This window comes from Bos grunniens, chromosome 12, assembly GCF_055505025.1.
Source record: "Bos grunniens cultivar Pamir isolate PY7600 chromosome 12, Bosgru_T2T1.0, whole genome shotgun sequence".
Classification (NCBI taxonomy): domain Eukaryota; kingdom Metazoa; phylum Chordata; class Mammalia; order Artiodactyla; family Bovidae; genus Bos; species Bos grunniens.
The window spans coordinates 49,202,920-49,225,370 of record NC_141176.1 but is presented as its reverse complement, the minus strand read 5'-3'; the positions used below and the strand labels follow the sequence as shown (position 1 = coordinate 49,225,370).

Genomic DNA, 22,451 nt, shown 5'->3' with positions numbered 1-22,451 from the left:
GTTTCTCAAGATCAAAGGTGATATCATTTCTGTGTCTATAGCCCCGGTATGTCCAGCAGGGCCAAGCAATAGTATGTGCTTAATAAATGTGGGTTGAATGAGTACAACTAATTGTATGTATTAATATGTATAGCAGACATTGTTTGCTACTGACAAATTTTCTTTCTGAAACATTTTATTTTTAAATAATTAGAGGTTATTTAAGTGGGCACAGGAATTTTGCCCACTATGCTCCTGAGATACAAGGGAGATCTGGAACTCCTTTATCCTGTTACCCCTGATGGTAATATTTTGTGTGACTGTTGTGCAAAATCAAAGCCAAAAGATTGATCCAATCTTCTAGGCTTATTCAAATTTTGCTAGTTTCACATGTACTTAATGTGTGTGCTTGTATGTACAGTTCTGCATGGTTTTGTCACATGTGCAGATTTATTTAACCACTGTCACAGGCAGAAGGCTTCCCCGTGCTGCCCTTTGATTGCTCACCCCTTCCCCTCCACACAATAGGCTTTTAATAGTGCTGACTCTGCTTGGCTGTTGCTTCTACATTATTTATGACATATAACAGAATGATGTTTCTGTTCTCTATGTCTGCCTCTCCATTGCTGCCCTGCAAATAGGTTTATCAGTACCATTGTTCTGGATTCTATATATGTGGGTTAATATATGTTATTTGTTTTTCTCTTTCTGACTTCACTTTGTATAATAGGCTCTAGGTTCATCCACCTCGTTAGAACTGACTCAAATGCATTTCTTTTTATAGCTGAGTAATGTAGAAAGTGCTTCCCTGGTAGTTCAGCTGCAAAAGAATGCAATTCCTACATTGCAGTTTGCCTGTAATGCAGGAGACCCTGGTTCCATTCCTGGTTTGGAAGATCCCCTGGAGAAGAGATAGGCTACCCACTTCAGTGTTCATGGCCTTCCCTAGTGGCTCAGGTGGTAAAGAATCCACCTGCAATCCAGGAGACTTGGGTTTGATCCCTGCTTGGGAAGATCCCCTGGAGGCGGGCATGGCAACCCATTCCAGTATTCTTGCCTGGAGAATCCCCATGGATAGAGGAGCCTGACGGGCTACAGTCCATGGGGTCACAAAGAGTAGGATACGACTGAGTGACTAAGCACAGCACAATCAAGAAAAGGGCTTCCCTGGTGGCTCAGATGGAACATCAGTGATAGGATTTGTGGCTGTTCCCCACTCTAAAGGTCATTTCTCGCCCACAAACAGTTTGTGTATTTCCTATTTTAAAGAAACATTATCTTAAAGTTGGCTTCTGCAAAGTAGGGAATTGTCAACACGGATAATGAGAGTCCACTCCTGTTAGTTGGAATTTAGAGACCACGTAGTATAGGCATTATCCAGAAAATGCATGAGGTTGCAAAACATAAATTTAATGCTAAAAATGGGGATCCAGTGTTAATGAGTTAGATGTTGACAAATGAATCTTAGGAAATTATCTTAAGCGTAATAAATTGATTCAGTCTTGCATGCCCTGAATGGGTGTGTCTAGCGGGTTTTAATTGGTGTGACCACGGATGCTTTGCACATGGTGGAGGCTGTAAGGATGGATGTATACAGTAGGCTTAGTGTGTCTCAGTGTGTGACTTTACATGTTAAAAGGGAATTCATCCCTTGGAGTGAATATAGCAGCCTGAGTTGCACATACAACCACCCATATTTAGATAAGTACAGAGGAAGCTTTTCGTATGGAAGGGGAAAAACTGTTGCTTGTGGAAATTTTTGCTTTAGGAAGTAGTTTGGAGTTTTGAAAATGAATCTCTTTTACTCTCAAGTTCTACAGACCCTATTTGTATCTCTTGTTTGGGTATGAGAGAGAAGGTGGTATGTCTCTCCCTTCTCTCATCTGCTTATTCTTTTACTTTCATTATGCTGGAAGGTGGGCTTGCGTGGTGGCTCAGCAGTAAAGAATCTGCCTACTGGTGCAGGATATGCAGGTTCCATCCCTGGATTCGGAAGATCCCCTGGAGAAGGGAATGGTTACCCACTCCAGTATTCTTGCCTGGAGAGTTCCATGGACACAGGAGCCTGGCGGGCTTACAGTCCATGGTGTCACAAAGAGTTGACACAATTGAGCAACTTAGAGAGAGGCTGGAAGGCACGGTGGTGAAAGTGATTTGGGAATTTCATCATTGGAAGTGAAGGAACTTCCCCTGCTGACTCTGCTTCTTGCCTTTCTTCCTTTCCTGCATCCTCCAGCCTCTCTCAGACTGCCTGCTGGGCCAGAAGCTATTGTGAAAAAAACTTTTGTAAAGAAAGCATCCAGGTGACACTCCCTAAACCTTGAGAAAAGCACTGCCGCCTCCTCGAGTTGAGAAACCTCGGCCTGTCTTGGGAACATCGGGTCCCTGTTGGGCGTGGAATGCAGGTTTGTGTGTACACTCTGAGCGGGTGTGGGAGCCTGCCGGTGGGCGTGGGGACACCATGTCTGGGTTAGTGTCAGGCTAAGCCTTTAAAAATAGCTTGTTTTTCATTTCTGGAATATAGCCTTCCTGTTCCAGTTTATTAACTCTCAATTTTTAAACTCTTATACCAGGTGCTGTGGGAAGTTAACAAAAAAGTCTTTATCTTGAGGAACTCATAATCTCTTCAGAGGATTTATTTACTAGTGGGAGACAAAAGAGATTTACCAGGAGTGCAAAATAACAGGCCATGGACTTACTTTAAGTGCTGAGAGGATACATTGTTAGCCTGATAGAAGTGGTCTGGGTGCAGTCTGTGAAGAGTAGAGTGTCTAGGTATCCAGACGGTTCACAAGGAGTGAAGGACTGCTGGGTAGTGAAGAAGAGGGTACTTGAGAGGCAGGTTTTGAATGTGACTCATGTGTGCACTGGGGTGGGGGTGGGTTGGAGTTCTGAGTTCAAGTCCTTACACTGACTAGTTTTGTTAATTCAAGTTGAGTTCCTTCCCTGACTATATAATCCCTGTTGTTGATTTAAAAAAATTGCACAACCTAAATGTCAAGAATTACGTTTTATTTGGTGGATGAAACTGAGGACTTAAGCCCAGGATGCAGCACCTCAGATGGCTCTGAAGGACTGCTCTGAACAGGCAGGGAGGGGAGCTGGGCTGTATAGGAGTTTCAGCCACAAAGACCAGGTGGTCGGAACATCAAAAGATTGTTGTTGTTCAGTCGCTAAGTCGTGTCCGACTCTTTGTGACCCCATGGACTGTAGCATGCCGACCCTCCCTGTCTTCTATTATCTCTTGGCGTCTGCTCAAGTTCATGTCCATTGAGTTGGTGATGCTTTCTAACCATCTCATCCTCTGCTGCCCTCATCTCCTTTTACCCTCAGTCTTTCCCAGCATCAGGGTCTTCTCCAATGAGTTGGCTCTTCACAACAAAGATTAGGTAGTCAGAACATCAAAAGATGACTGTTACTTAAAACCAGACATCTTTTCGTTGTATGGGAAAATGCCAGGGGTCTGGGCTCACTGAAGTCATTCCTTTGGTGGGCACCTCAGCTCTCTGGGGGCCAGTATCCTGTACTTTCTCATCTGTGTCCCCTCAGGATGTACCATCGGGGTGGCTACAACAGTTGTACTGCTGGATAGCGGGCATCCCATTTCTATCCTGAGTTCCCTCAAGGCTCACCTCTGGGGACACTGTAGTGTGATGGCTTGATGGCTGCAGCAGCCTTTGTTTTTTGATATGGCAGGAAGTATTTTTCATTCATACAGTAAAACTATGAATACTAAATAATGTTTATAAAAAAGCTCTATAAGCTGCAAAACTGTACACAGATTTGAATCCTTATCCTTTGAATACCAGTCTTAGAAATACATTTTTAAACTTCTTTTTTATACACTTTAAAAAATGCAGAGTGTTAGAAAGGACACTGTTTACCTATGTATAAGAGCATGAAATGGAACTGAAATAACCCAATTCAGCAGATCGTTTTAGGATGAAACATATATCCCCCTTTTAACTCGTAAGGGATGAATTTTTCGAATGATTGTGATTCTCTTCAGCTTTTCTAAAAACGTGTGAGGGAAAGATGGATTACTTCCAAAGAAGGACTGTGGCCCAGCTTTTTGTTTGGCTTCAATCTGACTTTATGTTTTTCTTTGAAAAGCAAACAAGTGGCAACAAACAAGGCGAAAAGCTGTATCGGAAACTTCCGTTCCTTCCTGGAGGACCTGTTTATATGTCAGCTGCTGCAGTGGGGATCAAAAATACTCACCATCTCTGCCATGATTCAAGTAATCAAATTAATAAAAATAAATGTATTCTTCCAGCCGAGATCCACTGTAGAATCAAGGGGGAAAGTCTGCCTGCTTTATACGCAGCACCTGTGAGCCTGTTTTCCCTGAGGAAGTAATTTGAGTACAGATTTGAAGTAAGCTGTGGGATAAACAGGCCTGGAGAGCAGAACAGAAGTCTACGGATTGAGATAAAAATTAATTGCTAAAACTATGAAGCCGCTGTATATGATTTGCTTTTTTATAATATTCTTCCATGGAAGCTTAGATAAAGCTGCTTCTGTATCTTCCTTAATACAGTGGTTTGGCTAAGCATTATGCTTTGTTCAACCTGAGATATTTTCAGAAATAATTCTCTAAGATTTCAAATACATCTTTCTCATACTTTGCTTCATAAAACTGAATCAGAGTAATGTATAATGTATAATAAAAGTACTAAAGTAAGATTCAGGTGAATACTTTTATAAATCTGCATGAAGGAAGAATTTCTAAGGGGTAAGGCTAAATCCAGAAATCATAGATTGAAAATAGATGGATATATTTGACTAAAAAAATTAAGCATATCTTTATGATAAAAATTCGATAAGTTGAAATGACAGATTGTAATGTGGAAAAAACTTATCTGAAATATATATGGCAGTGAAAATTTGTATTTTTAAGGAAAGAACTCTCTTAACCAGAATAAGGGCAACTGCACCAGTATAAAGATGGGAATAGATTTGACCAGGAATTTCACAAAAGAAGACTGACACATGACCAGTTAACCGATCAATTCATGTTTAATCTGGCTGAATTCATGTTTAATCTCGCTGATAGTCCAAGAAGTACAAGTTTAGAACTTTTTTTTTTTTTACTGTCAATTTGCATAAGATTAAAAATATGACCAGACCACATGTTGGGGATGGTGTGGTAAATACTCATGTATATGCATTGATGAAGCGTGTGTAAACTTATACTTTTCTGTGGAAATATATATAAACATTTAATACAGGAGTACCCTTTGGACCATAAATTTTACTTTTAGGAAGTTATTTCAGAAATGTGATAATGAATATGTTCAAAGGTCTGGCTACAGTTATGTTCACCAGAGTATGTAAGTGAAAGTGAAGTCGCTCAGCGGTGTCCGACTCTTTGCGACCCCATGGACCAGAGCCCACCAGGCTCCTCTGTCCCTGGGATTTTCCAGGCAAGAGTACTGGAGTGGGTTGCCATTTCCTTCTCCTCACCAGAGTATGGTTATCCCTAAAAATGAAGGAGTCAAAACATGTAATAGAGAGATAGTTAAATCAATATGGTACATTGATAGAAAACACTAAGCTGCTGCTAAAAAGACAACAGATTTTTGAATTTATTGATAGGGAAATTTGTCAGTGAAGTGTTGTCAGCTGAAGAAAGCATATTACAAAGTGGCGTTTGTATCAGGGATATATGGTAATGTTGAAAATGTGCTATGTGTTAGAACCTTTGCTAAGTGCTTTACACTGATTATCTCTTTTAATGACCATGGCATTCCTCCTACTAGATATTATTGGCCCCATTATACAGATTAACAAACAGAAATATCAGGATGATAAGTAGCTCAAGGTTGCACCAATAGGAGGTGTGGAGCCAGGATTTAATGAGTACTTTCTAGAATTTATACTTTTGTGTAAGTGTATGCTTGTGTGAAAGGGCACAGCAAATATGGTTAATAGTTCTTTCTGTTTGTTACTAGTTTGTCAACTAACAAATGATTTAAGTTTTCCTATTTATACCTTTAGGTATTCTCTGAGGATTTTAGAATATGGGCATTGTACTTCCCTAATCAGAAAAAGCAAAGATATTTCTATTTTTTACTGTTTGTGCTATACAGTTAGTAGTTGTTAGATTTTTAGAGGGGCAGGCACTCTCATTCTACTTTGTATACAATGTGTGTCAACTTTTACTACTAGGAAAAGTTGAAGAAAACTGTGAATGATCAGCATTATAATTGGCATTTTTCATAACACCCATTAGGACATTGCATATTAGGAAATCCATAAGTGATGTTTTCTGTGGTACTTTTTAGGGTAGGTACAACAAAATTGAGTTTTAAAGAAAAGCAATTAATATTGAACATATTTATTGGCTTAGAAGTTTATACTTTTTAAAAATTAATAAAATCCATATAAAAGTAATTTTACTTTTATCAGCAGGCTTTAAAGTATTTACTGAATATCGAGAACTTACAGGAAAAAAGAAGTGTAAGATGCATAATTAACAATCTAGTTGTACAAACAAAACCTCAGAAACTGATAATCTGTTTGTATTGGGTTGGTCAACAAGTTCATTTGGGTTTTTCTGTAGGATGATATGGAAAAACCTGAATGAACTTTTGGGTCAACTCAGTATTTAAAATAGTAAGTTATCAGGTGTTATATTATAAACTTCAGATGAAAATATAGAAATAAAACTAAATCATGAGGGTAGGGTTATATGTAAGTATGTATTAGATGTACTACACAAGGGAGCTTATAAAGTATAAGATGGATAGGGTTGAGTAATACTCAAGTGTAGTAGGGAAAGTACATGGAGAAATAAGGATTGGTTTGACCCTGAACACTGGCCACAGGTAGCTGAAGGTGGCAGGTAGCCTGAACCAAGTGGTCCAAGCCAGAGTGAGCAGGATGGGAGCAGGCCTTTAGTTCAGTGATGGTTGGCAGGTGATGGGAAGTAAAGTAGGAGAGGTCCGGTTATAGAGAACTTCCACTGTGAAGACAGTTGGACAAATTAAACAGAAAAATTTATGTAGAAAGTAGGACAAATTAAAAAAAAAAAACTTCAAGGCCATTTACAGGGCTTAATAATAATAGATTTATTTATTAAGGAAAGTCCTTTAATCAAAAAGAGTCCTTGCCTAACAGATTTGGAAGTTCCTGTTATCCACCCCAAGGTTTTATTGTTAGTTTTCAACCTGTGCTTTTATGAAATATTAACAGTATCCCAAGAAATTACATGAGAAATAGTGAAGCTGATCAGTCTGATTGGAATTTTGTGAGTAGTGTTCTTAGTTAAGAAACTCTGGTTGGATGGTGTTTTGAATATCATTTAGTTTGATTTCTCACCTCAATAAAGGTATTTCTTCTGTCATAATCTTCTAAAGAATCACGTCTATTTGTCTAAAATGATGACTAGAGAGAAGAGGATGAAGACTGGAGTTTGTTGCTTAGTCCCACATTGGAAGTAGCCTGTTTTAGCTGTTGATGCGTTTGTTTATAGCTGAAGGAAAATTTAAAAGCACACATGGCATGTGTTCTTTTAGAAGATTTGTATTTATTGGGAAAGGATCATGTAGAATACTAAATTACCAGTTAAGTAAATTTAATCTTTGAAATGCTTTTTTTAAAAAGCCATTTAATCTTTAATCACAACTAGAAAAAACATCTTTAAATCTCTAAATCTGGCAAATTGAATACTATTTTTTGTCAGTGACATCATAAATATTTTAGTTAACTTTGTCAAGTAACAACATGCCACTTGATCTTTTGGCATGACTGTAAAAATAATGTATCGGATATTAATTATATCATGTTTGTATTCTGGGATACTAACTTTTTTATTTGGTTGTCTCACAGTGTACTGTTTATAATGCTCAACATGACAAATAGCAATTAAAGGTGTACACAAAAAGTATTCAATTCTGGTTTGTCAAAAGATCAATTTCTTTGTTAGTAATAATTTAAAATGTTGATTATTAATAAGTAACAAATGCTTGTGTAACTGACACAAATATGGATCATTACCAGTAAGATATGGATCTCGTAAGTAACATAAGAGACCTATGGTGATAGTTTTTCATAAACAGAGAATTAACGATTAATCCACTTCTCTGCACCTGAGATGCCCCTGTCAAACTAAATTGTATACTCTCCTTGGTATTCCATATGCAGTGTACTGTTTGTGTAGCTGGTCATTTAGAACAAAGTAAATTGTTGAATGTAAATTTAATGTACCACATCTTCAAACAAAAGAAATTATAGAACTGATTTTAAATCACACACAATATCATATACAGTAGCTTCGCTAGACTGATTGAATAAGGGGACTTAGTTAAGAATGGCATTATGGGTAAAGTGAGCAAGAGTTTCGAAAGAGCATAAAGATAGTAACTAGTGTACCGAGGCAGGTTTTCCCATAGGAGGAACGGTGAGTTGTTGGGAGTCTGTGCACTCATCAAGACTTGGAGTGTTTACCTAATCTGTGGATGTGGTATACAGCCTTGTACGTATTGGTACTCAGTTTTTTTCTTGCTCCTCTTCTCCTTCATCTTGTCCTCCTACGGTTTCTGCTGCTTTTAAATATAGTGCCTTTCAGATATTAAAAATGGTAGAAAGTAGATTTTTAACAACTTACAGTATAATTGAGTGTTTCAGAACTCACTTTGGAGTTGGAGAGATGGAAGTTGATTCCTGCCTTCATCACTTGCTCCATCTCTGTGATATTGAGCAAGCTCTTTACCTTCAAGTTACAGATTCCTCATCTGTACTGTGGCAGAGCAAGAATACCTAACCACAGGGTCCTAATTTGTGATTTTAATGAGATAAATCTTGCAAAGCCTTTAGCACTGTGTTAGCTTAAATGTTACCCTTAAATAAAAGGGACGTGGGGTATGGCAGAATGCTACTTTTGTGGCCTGCATAAACATAAATGTATTCTTCATGGCCCACCGTGAACTTCTAAGAGGTGATACTAAGTTCCTTACCTATTGTCTACCTATTGTAGAATATGATTATTTTCTCTTTAAATCATATTGATTGGAAGTGGGCTAGAATTAGGGAGGGTGTTGACTCTGAGCATGTAATGGACAAAATGGCCATTTTGTTCTGGAATGGTAGAGCTGTTAAAATTTTTGTCCCTTCTAAATGTAGGTATTTATACAGTTTTTGTTAAAGTGGAAGTGTTGGTCACTCGGTCATGTCCAACTCTTTGCAACCCCAGGGACTATAGCCCTCCAGGCTCCTCTGTCCATGGAATTTACCAGGTAAAAATACTGGGAGTGGGTTGCCATTCTGTTCTTCAGGGGATCTTCCTGACCGAGGGATTGAACCCAGGTCTTCTGCATTGCAGGCAGATTCTTTACCATATGAGCCACCAAGGAAGCTGTTTTTGTTAATGCCCATTTATAGTAGAGTGTGAGATCCCTGTGCTAATACAGTGAAAGTGAAAGTCTCTCAGTCATGTCTGACTGTTTGTGACCCCATGGACTATACAGTTCTTGGGATTCTCCAGACCAGAATACTGGAGTGGGTAGCCGTTCCCTTCTCAGGGATCGAACCCAGGTCTCCCTCATTGCAGTAGGATTCTTACCAGCTGAGCCACCAGGGAAGCCCAGAATACTGGTGTGGGTAGCCGTTCCCTTCTCCAGGGGATCTTCCCAACCCAGGGATCAAACCCAGGTCTCCCTCATTGCAGGTGAATTCTTTACTAGCTGAGCCACCAGGGAAGCCCAAGAATACTGCAGTGGGTAGCCTATCCCTTCTCCAGCAGATCTTCCTGACCCAGGAATCAAACCGGGGTCTCCTGCATTGCAGGCGGATTCTTTACCAACTGAGCTATCAGGGAAGCCTAAGGAATTGGTATTTCCCTGGACCAGAGGTTGACTTGAGTCAAGATACAGAGTCTGAAGCAGGAAGAGGAAGAGAGGCAGTGACTTAGGGGAGAAGTGGCCCAGTGCTGAGCTGAGCCCTGCCCACTGCTCCCCAGATTTTCCCCAGTGGCTGCTTTTCTGGCCTCTTAATGCTTTCTCCTGAGAGGTGGCCCTTCTGTCTCCAGTGGGTTCTGTTGTTGGCCATCTTCTTTTGTTTCCTGTTTTCCAGTAAGCCCTCTACCATTTTGGATAAAGCACAGGGTGCCCTCCCCTCCCCCACCTCACAGCCCGGGTTCTGGGATGTCCACGTCTCCCAGGGCATCCTGACTTTTATGTTTACCCATCAGTTTATTCGGGTAATTCAAGATAAGGTGAGGACTTAGAACATTTTCAATGTAATCTGAAAAATTCTGTTGTGTAATTTTATGAAGAAAATTCATGTCTCCTCATAAGAAAATACAGAATTTTGGGTACCTTAGACCCATCTGTGAGTGAATCAGGTTCTACCAGCAACAAGAACTCTCTCTTCCTTTCCAGGCTTCTTTTCACTAGGCCTTGGTTCTGCACTTAGCCATAGCCTAGAGGTAAGAGTTAATAAAGCAGTGCCTTTAGGAGATTAAGTTACAGACCTTAACTTAGAAGGAACTGATTATGTTGTTTAGGAAGGAAGTAACTCTTCAAGAGAGGACCGAAGGTGCTATTAATACTAGAATGCAAGGTTCGTTCGTTCTAGAAGCTGAAACTTACCTGGTGTTTAGCGTTAAGACCTGCATAGAAAAATACACGAGAACGAATTGGAATGGTGAGGCTGCGTGCCCTCGAGGCCCAAACCCGACCACAGGTCTTCCTAAATACTTACTTTAGAAATCATGAGAGACTTAGAAACCAAAAAAAAAAAAAAAAGTTAAAAGCATATCTGATCCAGCATATTCTGGCAGATTGTTCTTGGTGTAGCTAAATCTGACCTAAAGCATATTATGATCTGGAAATATGCTTGTAATGGGCCTTTCCTGGTGGTCCAGTGGCTAAGACTCCGCATTCCCCATGCGGGGGTGCCTGGGTCTGATCCCTTGTCAGGGAACTAGATCCCACATGCCACAGCTGAAAGTTCACGAGCTGCAAGTAACGATCCCACATCTGCAACTAAGACTCAGTGCAGCCAAATGAATAAGTAAATATTAAAAAATAATAAAAGTTAAAACCACTGTTAAAAAAAAAGTGGCTGTATTAATTTCATGATCTTAAAGATACAGTTTGTATTTAGTTGGAAACATTTAATAGGAAACCTGTTGACTTTAATGCAATGACTAACCATGATGAAGTTTTCTTGTCATAGAGTTGAAAAGTTCTTCTGTTTCAAGAAGAACAGATAAAAATAGCTGCAGAAAAGCAAATCTAGTGGGGTTATATAAAGAAATGTAAAAGTCCTGGTTTTATGTGGTTTATCCATGTTTTCTTTTAAAGTTTTTGGAGAAAGGATGCAATAAAAGATCAAAACTTGGTTCAAGTCCTAGTTCCACTCTTTATTATTGGTTGGATCTCTTTCATGTAACCCTGGACACATTACAGTGAAAGTGAAAGTCGCTCAGTCGTGTCTGACCCTTGTGACCCTGTGGGCTGTAGTCCATGGAATTCTGCAGCCCAGAAAACTGGCGTGGGTGGCCTTTCCCTTCTCCAGGGGATCTTCCCAACCCAGGGATCGAACCCAGGTCTCCTGCATTGCAGGTGGATTCTTTACCAACTGAGCCATCGGGGAATCCCAAGAATACTGGAGTGGGTAACCTATCCCTTCTCCAGTGGATCTTCCAGACCCAGGTATCAAATCAGGGTCTCCTGCATTGTAGGTGGATTCTTTACCTCCTGAGCTATGAGGAAAACCCCATGAGCTATGAGGGACAAATGATATTCCTTATTTAAGCTTCAGTTTCCTCATCTGTGAAATGCAGTTGCTAAAATTTAGGTGGTAGTGTTGTACTGAGTGTGAAATGATAACTATGTAGAACATCTGGCAAGGTGTCTGGAAATTAGTACTCAATGAATGATAACTATTAAAAATGAAAATAATAAGCAATATTGGCAGACGCCTTTCTTTGCATTGTACATTATTGCTGGTTATTTCTCAGGAGTGCTGTAATTGGTCATATCATGTATGACCTTTCTGAAATTGAAAAGTCTCTTTTTATTTCCTCTTGTAGTGTAAGCTTTCCGTAATGATATGATTCTCTTCCCTTCTGTCTCTTACGCACTGTAATTCTCTGCAGCATCTAGCAGGTGCTTTTTGAAAGTCCTGTTAAAACATGAAGACTAATTGAACATTTTGAATCTTGAAGCGTTTTCCACTTAAGAGCCATATTTATTTTATTATCTCATATTAAGACAAATTCTAGGAGTGACTTGATTAATCTTGACAGTTTTTCTGTAAACATTGCTGTTTGAAATCGGTTTATTAATATTTAAAAGTAATATTAAGAAAATATTAGGAAATATACTTATAAAAGTATATCTAGTTTTTAAGAAAAATATTATGGAGGTATATCAGTAATGCTAATTAAGTTAGGGAAAATCCTTAGTCAAACCACCATACCACGCTTATTCAACAAATGTTTTTGTGTATTTTACTGATTCTTCATATGCAAGGTATTTTTACTTAATATTGCTCTTTCCCCCATCTTTCTTAAGTAGAGTTTGTGATGGCAGCATAATAGTCCATTACATTGTTTTACCATAGTTAAACTGGCTGCTTCCTTGGGATGAACTGGAACTGTTTTTAGGTTATAAATGGTGTTAACAGTGAGCCTTTTATATTTGTAGGCTTCCTTCCTTCTTTCCTTCTTTTTCCTCCGCCTCTATCCCTTTCTGTCTCCCTCCCTCCTTCGCTCTTTCCCCCCCTCTGCCTCTCTCCTCTTCCCTTTTTTTTTTTTAGGGAGAATGATTAGTTCAGGAATATTATTACTGGGTCACAGGTTATTAACTGTTTTGACTTTGGAAACATGAATGCCTTTCAGAGGATTCTGGTAGTTTTTATTGCCAGAGGCAATGTATGGGTAAGACGATTCTACCATTTTCTAACAATGAACAGAGTAGTTATTCATGTAAAATTGGCTAATCTAACTGATGCCGAATGTATCTCACAGTTTCTTATTTCTTTACAAGGGCCACAAGTGATCTTGTTGACATATATTTAGTTTCTGATCGCAAGCAGGACATCTGGTCATGTCTTGTAATTTTCTGAAATTCGTTGTACAGTTGTAATAAAGTACATCTTGTTAGAACTCATTTAAAGAAAAACTGTAATGCAACTTGTCGACTTTTTATATGATGAACTTGTATGCTCACAGTTAAAACTACTTACAGGAAAAGTCTTTGAAGTTAAAAGATTTTTTTTTAAAGGTATTTCTGGCTTATAGATCTAATTACTGATTATTTGGCTTAATGTATTAACATATGCTTTAAACTCTGTCTGCAGCTCCAGTCACCAAATATAGGATTGGAAACCACTGTTTTAGTTTTATGGACATTTTAAAATGGCCTCAAGGGATCTTTATCTTGAGTTTTACTCTTAAGGCCAACTACTCTATTCTCCTTGGCTTACTCTTTCTTTTAATCTAATTTGTGGGAGGTTGGATCTTAGTATTTACTCAGGGTGCTCCTTACCCCCTCATCCTCCCCACCCCAGGCAAAACATAGGTTGGATGAATTGAACCTAAAGGGGCAAGGAAATTTCTTTGAGATGTATAATTAGATAGGAAAAAAAGGAGGAAAGGGTGAGAACAACAACAAAAAAATTTAGAAGGAGATTAGGGAGAAAGACATGCACTTACAGAAGAGAATAGATTTGAATTTTCATTGCCTTCCAATTTCTTCACCAACTCCTCTGTAAGCCTTCAGATAGGCTATCCTTTAGATGTATTGAGGAGTAGTTGATTTGTATTTTTAATCAAATTAATTCTGTATCTCCCCCCCCCTCCTTTTTTTTTTTTTCGTTTTCAATTATTTTATCTTTATGAAATGCACAGTGCGACTTTCTGGTTCCTTCTGCTCTGCTGCCAGTGCACCTTAAGCCCAGCAGCTCCCCCTCCGTGTGAATTTGCACTTCAGGGGCACCATTTCCTGTCAGAAACCCAAGGCAGGCCCCTGACATTTCTAGGTGGCTATTCACACAGGAAAGGACCTGAGAAGTTTCACAGGGCACCTGCTTGACTGTGGGAGGAGCTGATCATCAGGGTGCACAAATGGGTCCCCCTGTTCCCATACCTTTTGGCCTCCCAGGGGTCTAAAATTAGAGTGGTTAGAAAATTGAAAAGCTCATGTAACCGTATGCCAGAATATAAATTATCGAAGATTAGATTTGATGTTCACATTCACCTGGATTGAACTCAAGGTGACTATTACTGATATTTGATTCCAAGTAAAGTGATTGTTTTTATGGTAGTAGAATTTGCATAGCATAAACTTTACCTTTTTGACAATTTAAAAAAAGGTTAGTTACTTGACAAAGGTATAACTTTTCACACTATACAAAGAACTTTTCTAAATCTAGGACATTCAAAGATGAACAGAACCTGATTCTTCAAACAGCAGAAGTAGAGTTAAATCCATATATTTTCACATAGCTGTATCTAACTGAAAATATGTGTCTGCATATGAAAACCATTCTGTCCTTATTTTAATGAATAGAAAAACCTCTAAATAGCACTTCATTTTTATTTTTAATTGTGCTGAAATATATATGACAGTAAAATTGACCTTTTAGACATTTTTAAGTTTATATTTCACGGTGATTTTTATTCACTGTGTAAGCATCGGGGGAATTATATATAGTTTTATAACGGAAGCATAATGCTAAAAAAGAATTTGATTTGCAAATCTTTCACTTTTTTTTGGAATTAAAATAACCGATTTTCTTTCCTCTTCCGCCTTTCTTCATTTTTTACACATATATTTTGGTAGCTGAACTATTGCCAGGTTATTTTAGACCTGTTTTTCCTCTAACATAGAGCCTTTTTTTTTTTTTCCCCCTCAAGGTCTAAAAGAAAAAATACTTTTTTCATGGCATGTGTTTGGAATCTGTGTGCTGTTATTTATAATTATTTTATAATAAAAAGAAATTGGTCATTGTGAATGTGTTTCACTGGGCATGAATTATGTTTATTAATAAAGTTAAGTTTTGAGTGAGGGTACCTAAATTCAGCTGTTTTGCTGGGTAAACATCAGCAAGTCTATTTAAGGAAGTAACCTTTGCATTCTCTAAATAATATTTTCTTTCTGTCATAAGGACTCTTGAGAAGTGATTATTTATGGCAGTAATCAAGTTAGATTCCTGATGTATCTACTTGATCTCTTCATTTAGCTGTATCTGCAGTCATTTGGTTATCTCATCAGCTCAGTCTAATGCATTTCATTTTGCTTTATTGATTGATGATGTATTCTGTATTATTTAGTATTTACAACAGTGCCTGTAGTGGTGAAAGTCACTGTTAGTTGCTCAGTCATGTCCGACTGTTTGCCCTCCCATGGACTGTAGCCCCGTAGGCTCTTCTGTCCAGGAAGGGATACTGGAATGGGTTTTCATTCCCTTCTCCAGGGATCATCCCGACCCAGGAATTGAACCCAGGTCTTGCATTGCAGGCAGATTCTTTACCATCTGAGTACTGTCTGAGCCACTAGGGAATGCTCTAGGAAGCTATCATAAGTCGGAGCATAAACCTGTATGATTCTGTCAAAACGCAGAGCATAAACTTCTATGATTCTGAATTCCCCTTTGTATCTTTCATGCTCAGTGTATGTCGTTAATTATTATTATGGGCGAGATAGACCTTTGTCCATGAAGCACCAGAGCCTTTGCATCTACTTAGACTGTTGATTTTCTAAAACTGCAAAAAGAATGAAATGTCCCCCATGTGTAATTTACTAATGTCAGTAGCTAGATTAGTAGCACAATTAAGAAACTTCAAATCCACTTTGAAGATACACAGGGGTAGTTGGGACATCACATATATTTGGACACTTCATCTGAGTGGATTAGCAACTCTTGGTAGTTGGGAAGGAATGACATTTGCATAAAGGCACTTCCTTTTGCCACCTTTGAAATATTTTTTTTCTTTGATTTCTTTCACCAGTGTTTTATAGTTTTCTATATATAGGTCTTTAGTTTCTTTAGGTAGATATATTCCTAAGTATTTTATTCTTTCCGTTGCAATGGTGAATGGAATTGTTTCCTTAATTTCTCTCTCTGTTTTCTCATTAGTAGTGTATAGGAATGCAAGGGATTTCTGTGTGTTGATTTTATATCCTGCAACTTTACTATAGTCATTGATTAGTTCTAGTAATTTTCTGGTGGAGTCTTTCGGGTTTTCTATGTAGAGGATCATGTCATCTGCAAACAGTGAGAGTTTTACTTCTTCTTTTCCAATTTGGATTCCTTTTATTTCTTTTTCTGCTCTGATTGCTGTGGCCAAAACTTCCAAAACTATGTTGAATAGTAATGGTGAAAGTGGGCACCCTTGTCTTGTTCCTGACTTTAGAGGAAATGCTTTCAATTTTTCACCATTGAGGATAATGTTTGCTGTGGGTTTGTCATATATAGCTTTTATTATGTTGAGGTATGTTCCTTCTATTCCTGCTTTCTGGAGAGTTTTTATCATAAATGGATGTTGAATTTTGTCAAAGGCTTTCTCTGCATCTATTGAGATAATTTTTTTTAAGAAGTGTGGTTTAATCTTACTCCGTTATTAAACTGCTTTAAGCTTCTTTTTAAGTTATCAGAGCCAAATTGAAGGATTTATTTCCTTGCCTCTTCTTGAAAACAGTGCTGTCAAACAGAGTAAGAAAAAGCAAGCAATGGAGATATAGCCCCCTGTGTTTTCAGTTTATTTGCATTTGTTCGTACTTCTAAGGTATTATAAATTCCCAAAGGAGTTTGCTTGCTCTGTTATATAAATTGTTACCTAAAAGGGTCTATAAGAGATCAAAGTAAATGTCAGCCTACTAAATAGAAGAGTCGTCCCTACCCCACCCCCCGCCCCCGCCTCTGAGCTACATTATAAAGGGACATTTCTTTTGCCTTATTTATCTTTAGAATGTAATGTAGTTAGGAAACAGTGAGTTATTAAAGTTTGAAAAGCATCAAGAGTCCCATATTTGAAATCTGTTGAAAGCAAAAAAATCGATTAAAAACTTTTTGATTACCTTAGAGTTTCTCCTCGGAGAAGGCAATGGCACCCCACTCCAGTACTCTTGCCTGGAAAATCCCATGGATGGAGGAGCCTGGTAGGCTGCAGTCCATGGGTTCGCTAAGAGTCGGACACGACTGAGCGACTTCACTTTCACTTTTCACTTTCATGCATTGGAGAAGGAAATGGTGACCCACTCCAGTGTTCTTGCCTGGAGAATCCCAGGGATGGGGGAGCCTGGTGGGCTGCCATCTGTGGGGTCGCTCAGAGTCAGACACGACTGAAGTGACTTAGCAGCAGAGTTTCTCCTAATTTCTCATACGTTAGAGAGGCTTTGCTTTTCTCTTCTTAATGCAGACAGAGCTTGGCTAAACCATGTCATTCTGTCCATTTCCGTTAAAATAGTATTTAAATGAACAAGATGAACTTATTTATATTGCTGGTTAATTTATAGGATATTTAAGGCCAAAGAAGTTAACCAAGGGATCAAACTAATTTGTGTCCATGGAATAATGATTTTTGTCAAAAAGTTTTTGTAGTTCATATATTTATTATACATTTTCCCTCTCCTTTTCTCTCTCTTGGTAGTAGTTCAGCTGATGGCTGTAAACATTATGGGGTCTCTTCGTGTATCACAGAGTTTTTGAGCATGACAAAATAATTAACATCCTCTTTGATTTCTTTGATTGTTGGAAACAAAACGTCTGTGCTAACTATTGCTGTGTTTGTATATGCTCAGTTGCTCAGTGATGTCCAACTTTTTGCAATCTCATGGACTTAGCTTGCCAGGCTCCTCTGTCCGTGGGATTTTTCAGGTAAGAATACTGGAGTGGATTGCCATTTCCTCCTCTAGGGGATCTTCCTGACCCTGGAATTGAAACTGCGGTTCCTGCATTGGCAGGATTCTTTACCACTGAGCCATCAAACTATCACTGCTGCTAAGTCACTTCAGTCGTGTCCGACTCTGTGCGACCCCATAGACTGCAGCCCACCAGGCTCCCCCGTCCCTGGGATTCTCCAGGCAATAACACTGGAGTGGGTTGCCATTGCCTTCTCCAATGCATGAAAGTGAAAAGTGAAAGGGAAGTCGCTCAGTCGTGTCCGATTCTTAGTGACCCCATGGACTGCAGCCTACCAGGCTCCTCCGCCCATGGGATTTTCCAGGCAAGAGTACTGGAGTGGGGTGCCATTGCCTTCTCCCAAACTATCACTAGTGAGGACAATTAATATACAAACCATTTGATTGATACCCAGAGTGCTAAATCATGGAAAGTTTATTAGTTTGCTGGGTATTTGTTAAGAGTATGAAGTTGGAATTCAGAATATATTTTCCCTGAAATATGGTTGAGTATGTGATAAGTAGACGTAGTTAATTCTACAAAGCACATTTCCTCTGTAATGCTTGCCTTAGTAAGAATGGGATAGTTCATCGTAACTCTAAATATGACAGTGTATCTCTTGGAATTGTTTGAATTCTCATATGAATTTTCAGGGACAGTGCTTTAACTCTTGACAACAGAAGTACAGATTTGAACGTTCTAAGGCATAGGCAACATGATATTTCGGAGGCTGGAATTTGGAAGTGGTTCCATTGCACCGGGGGTGATAAACTGTTAGGGCTTGGAATCTCTTTCAGGTTATCTTTTAGGGACACTCTCAACTCTAGCTCTGTTTCACGTACTCCTTTATTTTCTTTAAGGTCCCCAGAGACTAGGTTACTCTACTACTTGTTTGTAAGCAACACTTAGAATTCTGACCAGAGTTGCTATTTTCTCCCCCTTCTTGTCTGCTGTACAGGGTTGATTGGTGTCCCCCGAAAATTCATATTCTACTTGCAACTTCAAAATGGGACATTATTTGGAAATAGAGTTGTTGCGGGTGTAATTAAGTAGGTGGAGGTCATATTGTAGTAGGGTGGGCACTTAATCCAACCTGTGATTGGCATCCTTACTAGAGACAGGGGATATGGGAACATGCAGCTCAAGGTGAGAGTCATGAGTGTCGAGTGTGGAGTAAGGACTTTTCCACTAGAGCAACGGTTGTCAGCCTGACTGTATCCTGGAATCACCTGGCCATCTTTGAAGATCTGCTGATGCCTGAGCATGTATCGCAGAGATTTTCTGGTCATTAGTCAGGGATTCTGATGGCTCAAAGGGAGTTTTATAGCTCCTAATGAATTCTGTTGTGCAGTCAAAAATCAGAAATACTGGTCTAAAGGTCTTTATATCCCAGAGAATAACTGGGATACTTATTTTAAAATTTTGCAGGTTATGATGGTGGTGATGACGATTTTTGGTTGCAATGGATAGATTTAGGGGCTGATCTGCCTCTTGAGAAACCTATATGCAGGTCAGGAAGCAACAGTTAGAACTGGACATGGAACAACAGACTGGTTCCAAATAGGAAAAGGAGTACATCAAGGCTGTATATTGTCACCCTGCTTATTTAACTTATATGCAGAGTACATCATGAGAAACGCTGGACTGTAAGAAACACAAGCTGGAATCAAGATTGCTGGGAGAAATCTCAATAACCTCAGATATGCAGATGACACCACCCTTATGGCAGAAAGTGAAGAGGAACTCAAAAGCCTCTTGATGAAAGTGAAAGTGGAGAGTGAAAAAGTTGGCTTAAAGCTCAACATTCAGAAAACTAAGATCATGGCATCCGGTCCCATCACTTCATGGGAAATAGATGGGGAAACAGTGGAAACAGTGTCAGACTTTATTTTTGGGGGCTCCAAAATCACTGCAGATGGTGATTGCAGCCATGAAATTAAAAGACGCTTACTTCTTGGAAGGAAAGTTATGACAAACCTAGATAGCATATTCAAAAGCAGAGATATTACTTTGCCAGCAAAGGTCCAGCTAGTCAAGGCTATGGTTTTTCCTGTGGTCGTGTATGGATGTGAGAGTTGGACTGTGAAGAAGGCTGAGCGCTGAAGAATTGATGCTTTTGAACTGTGGTGTTGGAGAAGACTCTTGCGAGTCCCTTGGACTGCAAGGAGATCCAACCAGTCCATTCTGAAGGAGATCAGCCCTGGGATTTCTTTGGAAGGAATGATGCGAAAGCTGAAACTCCAGTACTTTGGCCACCTCATGCGAAGAGTTGACTCATTGGAAAAGACTCTGATGCTGGGAGGGATTGGGGGCAGGAGGAGAAGGGGACGACAGAGGATGAGATGGCTGGATGGCATCACTGACTCGATGGATGTGAGTCTGGGTGAACTCCGGGAGTTGGTGATGGACAGGGAGGCCTGGCGTGCTGTGATTCATGGGGTTGCAAAGAGTCGGATACTACTGAGCGACTGAACTGAACTGAACTGGTGGTTTCAGATGGTAAAGAATCTGCCTGCAGTTCAGGAGACCTGGATTTGATCTATGGGTTGGGAAGATCCCTGGAAAAGGGAATGGCTTAACCACTCCCCTCTCTTGCCTGGAGAATTCCATGGATGGATTTAGAGTAATGTTACTTTCAACAAGACAGAAACCAATTTATTACCTGACTCCTCCTCACAATGCAAGGTTTCCCAGACATCTCTGAGATAGGAGATCAATGAGTCATGCGTTCCTTGGGTGTGTTGGGAGAATTGGAATGGTCCCTGGTGGCTGCATCTCGGTTGGGGTGTGGGTTGGTATTTTTCTCGCTAACCTTTTCTGTCTACCATTGCTTTTGTGCTATTTGAAAACGTGTTTTTGGCCCCATGAAGAGAGATGAGGATGAGTTGAAAAAGTGTGGAAGATACTTTTATCTAGTATCTAGTACTGCTATCGCTGCTGTTTAGTTGCTAAGTAGTGTCTGACTCTTTTGCGACTCTATGGACTGTAGGCCCCCAGGCTCCTCTGTCCATGAGATTTCTCAGGCAAGAATACTGGAGTGAGTTGCCATTTCTTCTCCAGGGGAACTTACCGACCCAAGGGATCGAACCTGTGTCTCTCACTTGGCAGGCAGATTCTTCACCACTGAGCCACTGGGTGGATACCACTGGGAAGTCCCTAGTATCTAGTACTGATAATTAGTCTAGCTAGGAAATGGTTGTCTTTTGTGACACAGAAATGTACACATATAACGAATCACAGTTTTTTTTTCTGAAATTCTGTTTGCAGTGACTGTTACCATTGTAACATGTGTTAGTTTCAGGAGAGCACATTCCTCCTGGTCTTCATCCACCTTTTACTGCGTGGACTCGACAAGTGGGTTGTGCCTTTAGTGTTATGGACTGAGGGCTAGTTAATGCTTGTGATGCTTCCTAGTGGTTTATTTCTAGTATTTCATTTTGCCATTTCTTGCACAGTGATGGTATATTTAAAATATCTAGGAAGACATTAAAAACAACAGATGTAACGTGGGTCTGCTTCACATAGAAGGCTCGGAATGAATGCCTCTGTGTTGATTCTCATTTTGTGCTGGTTTCCTTGTCAAGCTTGCATGCTTTGATAGCTTCCCAGTGACCTTAACTGTTTTCCCTTTTGTGTATTTGTTTGTAAACTCCACTGCGACTTTCATGCTGCTGTCCAGCCACTTGAAGCCTGTGGTCTAAGTGCGACCATGAAGGAGACCTTATTATTGGTGAAATTCTTTGCAGTTTTCTGTGATGTACACTTGATGGGTAATTCTTGAACGTAATAACAGTCATAGCCATCTGAAATTCTTGTATGTCTACTAAGTACTCTTGCATTATTGTGTGTAATTTTCATTTGGAGTTTTTGAGGTAGATGGCAGCACTTCTCTCTTATTGATAAAGAGATGCTCTCACTGAGCATGGTAGTTTGTATCTAACCAGGGCTATACGGGAAAACAGCTATCTGCATAAAAGGTCTGATTTGCTGTATTTGGGATTTAGTCACTAAGTCGTGTCCGACTCTTGCGACCCCATGACTGTAGCCTGCCAGGCTCTTCTGTCCATGGGGTTCTCCAGGCAAGAATACTGGAATGGGTTGACATTTCATTTTCCAGGGGATCTTCCCTACCCAGGAATCGAACCTGGGTCTCCTGCATTGCAGGCAGATTCTTCACCAGCTGAACTATGAGGAAAGCCTTGTTGCATTTGCTGATATAAATATACCAACCACGATGGATTCCAAGTTATAAAAGTGTAGTTACAGGGTTGTGTAGCGAGGCACACGGTCCTTTCATGTGTCCATCTGAACGAGCTCCACCTCCTCTCTGGCTGTTTCACCAAAGCTAATGTTGTGTTTTCCTTCCTCCCTTCCTTTCTTCCTTCTCTCCTTCCCTTTCTTTCTCCCTCCCTGCTCCCCCCAGGCAGTTATTTTACAGAATCTTCTGTATCACTATCTCAAGGACATCATGTCCTGTTTGTAGCTTCTTCTATTAGGAATTTCTTAAGAAACATGGAGTTATAGTCAAATGTTAACATCTAGCACCCTTCTTGCCTTAAACTGAAGTTGAATTAATAGGATTTATTATATTGTCTTTTTTTTTAACTCTTGATAAG

General features: G+C 39.5%; 1 protein-coding gene across 47 annotated transcripts in view; it reads left to right on the top strand.

The window, feature by feature from the left end:
• The window catches only part of KLF12 (KLF transcription factor 12), a 527,876-nt gene that overhangs the window by 101,767 nt on the left and 403,658 nt on the right, over nt 1-22,451 (top strand). For 28 of the 47 annotated variants that reach the window (XR_015137625.1, XR_015137624.1, XM_086328560.1 and 25 more), the window contains one exon: nt 2,216-2,384. The exons of the other annotated variants lie outside the window; for them this stretch is intronic. The gene's annotated coding sequence lies outside the window, so the exon portion shown is untranslated. The remainder of the gene's footprint in view (nt 1-2,215; nt 2,385-22,451) is intronic. 47 annotated transcript variants of the gene reach the window in all.